We start from the raw sequence: 10502 nt of genomic DNA on the forward strand, positions 1-10502 counted from the left end.
CATAAAGCATACACATTTATCACCCCTGTTCTATACATGCAGCATACACATGTACCATCCCTGTTCTATACATGCAGCATGCACATGTACCGTCCCTGTTCTATATGTAAGGCATTCACATATACCATCCCTTTTGTATACGTAAAGCATACACAAATCTCATCCCTTATCTATTCCTAAAGCATTCAAATGCATCATCTTTGTTTTAAACATACAGCATACACATGTGCCATCCGTTTTGTATATAGAGCAAACAATGTGCCATCCATTTTCTAAGCATACACATTCTATACATACAGCATACACATGCACCATCCCTGTTCTATACCTACAACATACACATGTACCATCCCTGTTCGATACATACATCACACACAAGTACATCCATGTTCTATACATACAGCATACACATGTACCATTCTTGTTCTAGCCATAAAGCATACACATGTACCATATCTGTTCTGTACATACAGCATATACCTGTATCATCCCTGTTCTAAACATACAGCATACACCTGTACCATCCCTGCTGTATACATACAGTATAAACATGTACCATCCCTGTTCTATATATGCAACATACAGATGCACCATCCCTGTTCCATACATACAGCATACAAATGTACCAAACCTATACCATAAATACAACAAACACATGTAGCAAACCTATTCCATAAATACAACATACACATGTGCCATCCCTGTTCCATGCATGCAGCATACAAATGTATCATTCTTGTTCTATCCACAGAGCATACAGACTTACCATCTGTTCTCTACACACAGCAAACACATGTACCATCTCTGTTTTGTGCATACAGCATGCACATGTACCATCCCTTTTCTATACATACAGCATACACATGTACCATCCCTGTTATTTACATACAGTATAAACATGTAGGATCCCTATTCTATACATATACAGCATACACACGTACCATACCTCTTCTATATATACAACACACAGCTTTACAAACCCTGTTTTATACATAAGCATACACATGTACCATCCGTTTTCTACATATACAGCATACAGATTTACTATCCCTGTTCCATGCATACAGCATACACATGTACCATCCCTATTCCATAAAAACAGCATGCACATGAACTAACGCTCTCTTCTACATATACAATGTACATATTTACTATCCCTGTTCCATATATACAGCATACATGTGAGCCATCCCTCTTTCATATATAAATGCACACACATATACCATCATATTCTATATATACAGCAAACACATATACCATTCCCTGTTCCATATATACAGCATGCACATGTGCCATCCCTGTTCCATACTTACAGCATACAAATGTATCATCCCTCTTCTGTACATAATGCATACACCTGTACCATCTTGTTCTATACATGCAGCATAGACATCTACCATACCTTTTCTATGCATACAACATACATATCTGCATTCCATGTTCTCTACATAGGGCATACACATGTATCATCCCTGTTCTATATATGCAACATACACATGTACTATCCTTCTTCCATACATACGGCATACACATGTACAATCCCTGTTCCATACATACAGCATACACATGTACAATCCCTGTTCCATACATACAGCATACACATGTACCATCCCAATTCTATACATGTGGCATAAACATGTACCATCCATGTTCTATATATACAGCATACACATGTACCATTCCTATTCCATACACACAGCATATATATGTACCATCCCTGTTCCATTAATAGAGTATATACATATACCATCCCTGTTCTGTAAATGCAGCATACACATGTGCCATCCATGCTCTATACAGACAGCATACAAATGTACCACCCCATTCTATACATACAGCATACACATGCACCATCCCTGTTTTATACATGCAGCATACATGTGTACCATCCCTGTTCTCTACATAAAGCATACAAAACTACCATCCCTTATCTATTAATAAAGCATTCAGATACACCATACTTGTTCGATATATACAGCATATACATACATGTGCCATCCCTGTTCTATATATACAGCATACAGATGTGACATCCCTGTTCAATACATACAAATTCTATACATACAGTGTATGCATGTACCATCTCTGCTCCATACCTGCAATGTACACATGTACCATCCCTGTTCTGTACTTACAGCATACACATATATCATATATTTTTTGATCCATACAGCAGACAGATATACCATCTCTGTTCTGTATATATAGCATACACATGAACCATCCCTGTTATATACATGCAGCATACACATGTACCATGCATGTTGTGTGCATACAGCATACACATGTACCACCCTGCACTCTACATTCAGCATATACATATACTCTCCCTGTTCCATACATACAGCATACATATGTACCATCCCCTGTTCTACACATGCAGCATGCACATGTACCATCCCTATTCTATACATACTGCTTACAAATATACCATCCCTCTTCTATACATAATGCATACACATGTACCATCCTGTTCAATACATACAGCATACACATCTACCATCCCCTGCTTTATACTGAAAATTCACTGTTCCATACATACAGCATACACATGTATCATCCCCGTTCTATACACGCAACATACACATATACCATCATATTTCCATACATACAGCATCCCCCTGTTCCATCCCTCTCCAAACATACAGCATACACATGTCCTGTCCCTGTTCTATACTTGTTGCATACACATGCACCATCCCTGTTCCATACATACAGTACAAAGATGTACCATCCCTGTTCTATATGTACAGCATACAGATGTACCATCCCTGTTCCATACATATATACAGTATACACATGAACCATCCCTGTTCTTTTAACACAGCATATACATGTACAATCCCTGTTCCATAAATACAGCATAAGCATGTGGCATCCCTTTTTTATACATACAGCATACACATGTACCAACCCTGTTCTATATATCAAGCATATACCTGTACCATCCCTGTTCTATACATGCAGCATATGCATGTACCACACCTGTTCTATACATAAAGCATACACATGTACCATCCCTTTTCTGTACGTGAATACATATGTATCATGCCTCTGCAATACAAAGCATACACAAGTACCACCCCTTTCCTATTCATAAAGCATTCAAATGCACCATCCTTGTTCTCTACATACAGCATGCACATGAGTTATCCCTGTTCTATGCGTATACATTCTATACATATAGCATATACATCTACTACTCTTGGTCTTTACCTGCAGCATACACATGTGCCATCCCTGGTCTTTACCTGCATCATACACATGTGCCATCCCTGGTCTTTACCTGCATCATGCACATGTACCATCCATGTTCTAAACATACAGCATGCACATGCACCATCCCTGTTCAATACATACAGCAGACACATGACAAATCCCAGTTCTATACATACAGCAGACACATGTGCCATCCCTATGCTATACAAACAGCTTGCACATGTACCATCCCTGCTGTATACATACAGCATGCACATGTACCATCCGTGCTGTATACATACAGCATGCACAAGTACCATCCTTGTTCTATATATGCAGCAGACATGTACCATCCCTGTTCCAAACATGCAGTGTATACATGTACCATCCCTGTTCTATACATACTGCATACACATGTAGGATCCCTTTTCTATACATACAGCATACACACGTACCATACCTGTTCTGTACATGCAGCATATACATGTACCATCCCTGTTCTATACATAAAGCATACACATGTACCATCCATTTTCTATACATGAATACACATGTACCATGCCTTTGCAATATATAAAGCATAGACAAGTACCATCCGTTTTCTATTCATAAAGCAGTCAAATGCACCGTCCTTGTTCGCTACATACAGCAAACACATGAGCCATCCCTGTTCTATGCATACACATGATATATATATATATATATATATATATATATATATATATATATATATATATATATATATATGTACCGTCCCTGTTCTATACATATAGCAGACACATGTACCATCCCTGTTCTATACATACAGCATGAACATGTACCATCCCTCTTCTATACATATAGCATGCACATGTACCATCCCTGTTGTATATGTACAGCATGCACATGTAACATCCCTGTTGCATACATACAGCATGAACATGTGCCATCCTTGATCTATACATGCAGCACAAATGTACCATCCCTGTTCCAGACATAAAGCATACACATGTACCATCCCTGTTCTACATAAGGCATACACATATATCATTCCTTTTCTATACATAAAGCATACACAAGTACCACCCCTTATCTATTCATAAAGTATTCATATACACCATACTTGTTTGATATGTACAGCATACACACATGTGCCATACTTGTTCTATATATACAGCATACAGATGTGCCATCTCTGTTCTGTGCATATAAACAATATATACAGTGTAGACATATACCATCTCTGTTCTATACATACAGGATACACATGTATAATCCCTGTTCAATATTTTATATATACAACACACAGCTTTACCATCACTGTTTCATACAGATAGCATACACAGGTACCATCCATTTTCTACATATGCAGCATACATATTTAATATCCGTCCCATGCATACAGTATACACATGCACCATCCCTATTCCATAAACACAGCAAACACATGAGCCATCCCTGTTCTATGCATACACATTCTATACATATAGCATATACATGTACCATCCCTGGTCTTTACCTGCAGAATACACATGTACCATCCCTGTTATATACATAATGCATAGACATGTAACACTCTCTTCTATATATATACAACATACAGATACACCATCTCTGTTCCATACATGTAGGATACACATGTACCATCTCTATACCATAAATACAGCATGCACATGTATCATCCCTGCTCTATACATACAGCATACATATGTACCAGCCCTATTCTATACATACTGCATACAAATGTAATTTCCCTCTTCTGTACACAATGCATTCACCTGTACCATCCTGTTCTTTACATACAGCATAGACATCTACCATCTCTGTTCTATAAATACAGCATACATATCTGACATTCCCTGTTCTCTACATATGACATACACATGTATCATCCCTGTTGTATACATGCAACATAAACATGTACCATCCCTGTTCTATATATATATATATATATATATATATATATATATATATATATATACATCATACATATTACCCTTCCTATTCCATACCTACAGCATACATATGTACCATCCCTGTTCTGTAAATACAGCATACATATGCACCAATCCCATTCTATTCACACAGCATTCACATGTACCACCCCATTCTATACATACAGTATACAGATGCACCATCCCCGTTCTATACATGCCGCATACGCATTTACCATCCCTGTTCTACATACGGTAAACACATATACCATTCCTTTTGTATACATAAAGCATACACAAGTACCATCCCTTATCTAGTCATAAAGTTTCAAATGCACCATACTTTTTTGATACGTACAGCATACATACACATGTGCCATCCTTGTTCTATATATACAGCATACAGATGTGCCAACTGTTCTGTGCATATAAATTCTATACATACAGTGTACACATATACCATCTCTGTTCTATACATACAGGATACACATGTATAATCCATGTTCTTTTAATAGAGGACACAGATGTACCATCCCTGTTGTGTACATGCAGCACACACACATCCCTGTTATATACCTGCAATGTACACATGTACCATCCCTGTTCTATACTTACAGCATACACATATATCATCTTTTTTTCTATCCATACAGCAGACAGATGTACCATCTCTGTTCTGTATATATAACATAAACATGAACCATCCCTGTTATATACATGCAGCATACACATGTACCATGCATGTTGTGTACATACAGCATACACATGTACCACCCTGCACTCTACATTCAGCATACACATATACCATCCCTGTTCCATACATATAGCATACATATGTACCATCCCCTGTTCTACACATGCAGCATGCACATGTACCATCCCTATTCTATACATACTGCATACAAATGTACCATCCCTCTTCTATACATAATGCATACACATGTACCACCCTGTTCAATACATACAGCATACACATCTACCATGCCCTGCTTTATACTGAAAGCATACACATCTAACATTCACTGTTCCATACATACAGCATACACATGTATCATCCCCGTTCTATACACGCAACATACACATATACCATCATATTTCCATACATACAGCATCCCCCTGTTCCATCCCTCTCCAAACATACAGCAAACACATGTCCTGTCCCTGTTCTATACTTGTTGCATACACATGCACCATCCCTGTTCCATACATACAGTACAAAGATGTACCATCCCTGCTCTATATGTACAGCATACAGATGTACCATCCCTGTTCCATACATACAGTATACACATGAACCATCCCTGTTCTTTTAACACAGCATATACATGTACAATCCCTGTTCCATAAATACAGCATAAGCATGTGGCATCCCTTTTCTATACCTACAGCATACACATGTACCAACCCTGTTCTATATATCCAGCATATACCTGTACCATCCCTGTTCTATACATGCAGCATATGTATGTACCACACCTGTTTTATACATAAAGCATACACACGTACCATCCCTTTTCTGTACATGAATTCATATGTATCATGCCTCTGCAATACAAAGCATACACAAATACCACCCCTTTCCTATTCATAAAGCATTCAAATGCACCATCCTTGTTCTCTACATACAGCATGCACATGAGCCATCCCTGTTCTATGCATATACATTCTATACATATAGCATATACATCTACTACCCTTGGTCTTTACCTGCAGCATACACATGTGCCATCCCTGGTCTTTACCTGCATCATACACATGTACCATCCATGTTCTAAACATACAGCATTCACATGCACCATCCCTGTTCAATACATACAGCAGACACATGACAAATCCCAGTTCTATACATACAGCAGACACAAGTGCCATCCCTGTGCTAAACACACAGCTTGCACATATACCATCCCTGCTGCATACATACAGCATGCACATGTACCATCCCTGCTGTATACATACAGCATGCACAAGTACCATCCTTGTTCTATACATGCAGCAGACACGTACCATCCCTGTTCCAAACATACAGTGTATACATGTACCATCCCTGTTCTATACATACTGCATACACATGTAGGATCCCTTTTCTATACATACAGCATACACATGTACCATACCTGTTCTATACATGCAGCATATACATGTACCATCCCTTTTCTATTCATAAAGCAGTCAAATGCACCATCCTTGTTCTCTACATACAGCAAACACATGAGCCATCCCTGTTCTATGCATACACATTCTTTATATATATATATATATATATATAGAGAGAGAGAGAGAGAGTGAGAGCATATACATGTACCAACCCTGGTCTTTACCTGCAGCATATACATGTACCATCCCTGTTCTATACATACAGCAGACACATGTACCATCCCTGTTCTATACATACAGCATGAACTTGTAGCATCCCTCTTCTATACATACAGCATGCACATGTAATATCCCTGTTGTATATGTACAGCATGCACATGTAACATCCCTGCTGCATACATACAGCATGCACATGTGCCATCCTTGTTCTATACATGCAGCACAAATGTACCATCCCTGTTCCAGACATAAAGCATACATATGTACCATCCCTGTTCTACATAAGGTATACACATATATCATTCCTTTTCTATACATAAACCATACACAAGTACCATCCCTTATCTATTCATAAAGTATTCATATACACCATACTTGTTTGATATGTACAGCATACACACATGTGCCATCCTTGTTCTATATATACAGCATACAGATGTGCCATCTCTGTTCTGTGAATATAAACAATACATACAGTGTACACATATACCATCTCTGTTCTATACATACAGGATGCACATGTATCATCCCTGTTCTTTTAATAGAGGACACAGATGTACCATCCCTGTTGTGTACATGCAGCACACATGCATCCCTGTTATATACCTGCAGCATACACATGTACCATCCTTGTTCTATACATGCAGCATACACATGTACCATCCCTATTCTATACATACTGCATACAAATGTACCATCCCTCCTCTATATATAATGCATACACATATACCATCCTGTTCTATACTTACAGAATACACATCTATCATCCCTTCTCTATACATACAGCACACACATCTACCATTCCATGTTTTATATATACAGGAAATGGGTCTATATTAGTTTACCAGAAGTCTTTTTTCACCAAACACTATTCCGTCAAGCCCTATTCAGGCAAATTCACTTCCACAATTCACAGATTTTGCCAAGGGCAAGGAAACAATTGCCCCACAGCACAATGGAACCCAGAACCCGGAACCCAGAAGTAACAAAATCAAACCCGCCGATTGCACTAGAGTGAGGAACAGGGCAAAGCTGTGTAGTTGGCTAACTACTTCCTCCCCCTTGCACTTGGTAAATTCCATGAATCGCAGAAGTGAATTTTGCTGAATAGGGGTCGACGGAAAGATGTTTACTGAAAAAAAACTTTTGGCGAACGAATATAGACTCCAGCATACACATATATCATCCCTGTTACATAAATGCAACATACGCATATACTATCTCTGTTCCATGCATACAGTATACACATGTGCCATCATTGTTCTATACTTAACTGCATACACGTGTACCATCCCTGTTCTATACATATAGCATAAACATGCACCATCCTTGTTCTATATATACAGCATACATATGTAAAACATCAAGAGAACCACACCAACTCCACACAGGTCAAGCCAGACGCCTTGAAGCCAAATGTAAAAAATAATGAAATTTATTCAAATCACAGGTTAAGTGCTTTCTTCCCCTAATAGGGACTTCATCCGGTTCTGAAGAAGTTCTGATGAAGTCCCTACTATGGGAAGAAAGCGTTTAACCTGTGATTTGAATAAATTTCATTATTTTTTACATTTGGCTTCAAGGCATCTGACTTGACCTGTGTGGAGTTGGTGTGGTTTTCTTGGTTTGTCTACTTTCCTGGTTCCACAGCATACATATATACCATCTCTGTTCCATACATGTAGCATCCCTGTTCCATTAATACAGCATATGCATGTACCTTCCCTGTTCAATACATACAGCATACACATGTACCATCCCTATTCTATATATACAGCATAGGAATTTACTATTCCTATTCCATACATATAGCATACACATGTATCATCCCTCCTCAATACATACAGCATACACATGTACCATCTGTGTTATTTAGATGCAGCATACATACGTACCATCCCTGTTCTATACATACAGCATACACATGTGCCATCCCTCTTCTCTACATAATGCATGCACATGTACCATCCTGTTCTGTACATACAGCATGCACATCTACCATTCCCTGTTCTATACATACAGCATACACATGTACCATCCCTGTTCTATGCATAAAGCATACAGATGTATCATCAGTTTTCTATTTGTAATGTGTTCAAATGCACCATCCTTGTTCTATAAATACAGCATACACAGGTGCCATCTGTGTTCTATGTACACAGCATACACATATGTCTGTATATACATATTCTATACATACAGCATATCCATGTACCATCTCTGTTCTATGCCTGCAAGCATATACATGTACCATCTCTGTTCTATATATACAGCATACTCATGTGCCATCCCTAATCTATGCATATAGCTCAGAAAGATCTGAGGCATCCACTATTTCTAACTAACTATAAATACCTGGTTTTGCTCTTATATCGCATTTTTAATTTGTATGTGCATTCTGTTGTCTGTTTGAATTGTCTGAACTGTTTTTGCCAGATTTTACTGTATACTGTACTAGTTCAGCTGTAGAATAGCCCAGTTCCAGGTTTGCTGTTTCTGGGTCTGTTTTTTTAACTTCTGAGCATCAAATTCAAGCCATCTTTGTTGGTGAAGGCCTTTCTGCTCCCTTGTGGGAGGAGTGTGTTGTCTGGGTCCCATCTAATTGGGGATGATTGGACTAGAGCTCAGAGAGAGAGCATCTTTATTGGCTAGTTTGAGTTAAAAGGGTTATTTCATGTTTTATTTAAACCCCATGTTTGCACTTGTTTGCATGTAGTGTGCCATCATGCACTGCCACACAGCGGTGGTTACTGTTGGTGGTTATAGACACAAATGTTTTTCTTGTTAAATTTTCCTTTAGTGCTTTGCTTGTGATCCTACAGAGGTTTTTTGTGGCCCTGCTCCACTGTCAGGTGGAACACTAAGCCTAGGCTAAGGGGTACCAACACACCTCTCACCCACTAGCCATTCCTAAGTGTGGCCTGTTTTCCTGACCATATAAATTTACCTAATGCTATGGGCAGACAATTTCCCAAAGTTTCTCCACCAGCTTGGTCAACATTAAACCTGAGGCAGTGTAACAACTGCCTCATGTTCACTGAGAACCCTCAACTTCTAGGCCACACAACCTGAACATGT

Source organism: Protopterus annectens, chromosome 7.part0 (genome assembly GCF_019279795.1).
Source record: "Protopterus annectens isolate FY-2018-M chromosome 7.part0, PAN1.0, whole genome shotgun sequence".
Taxonomy (NCBI): Eukaryota; Metazoa; Chordata; order Ceratodontiformes; family Protopteridae; genus Protopterus; species Protopterus annectens.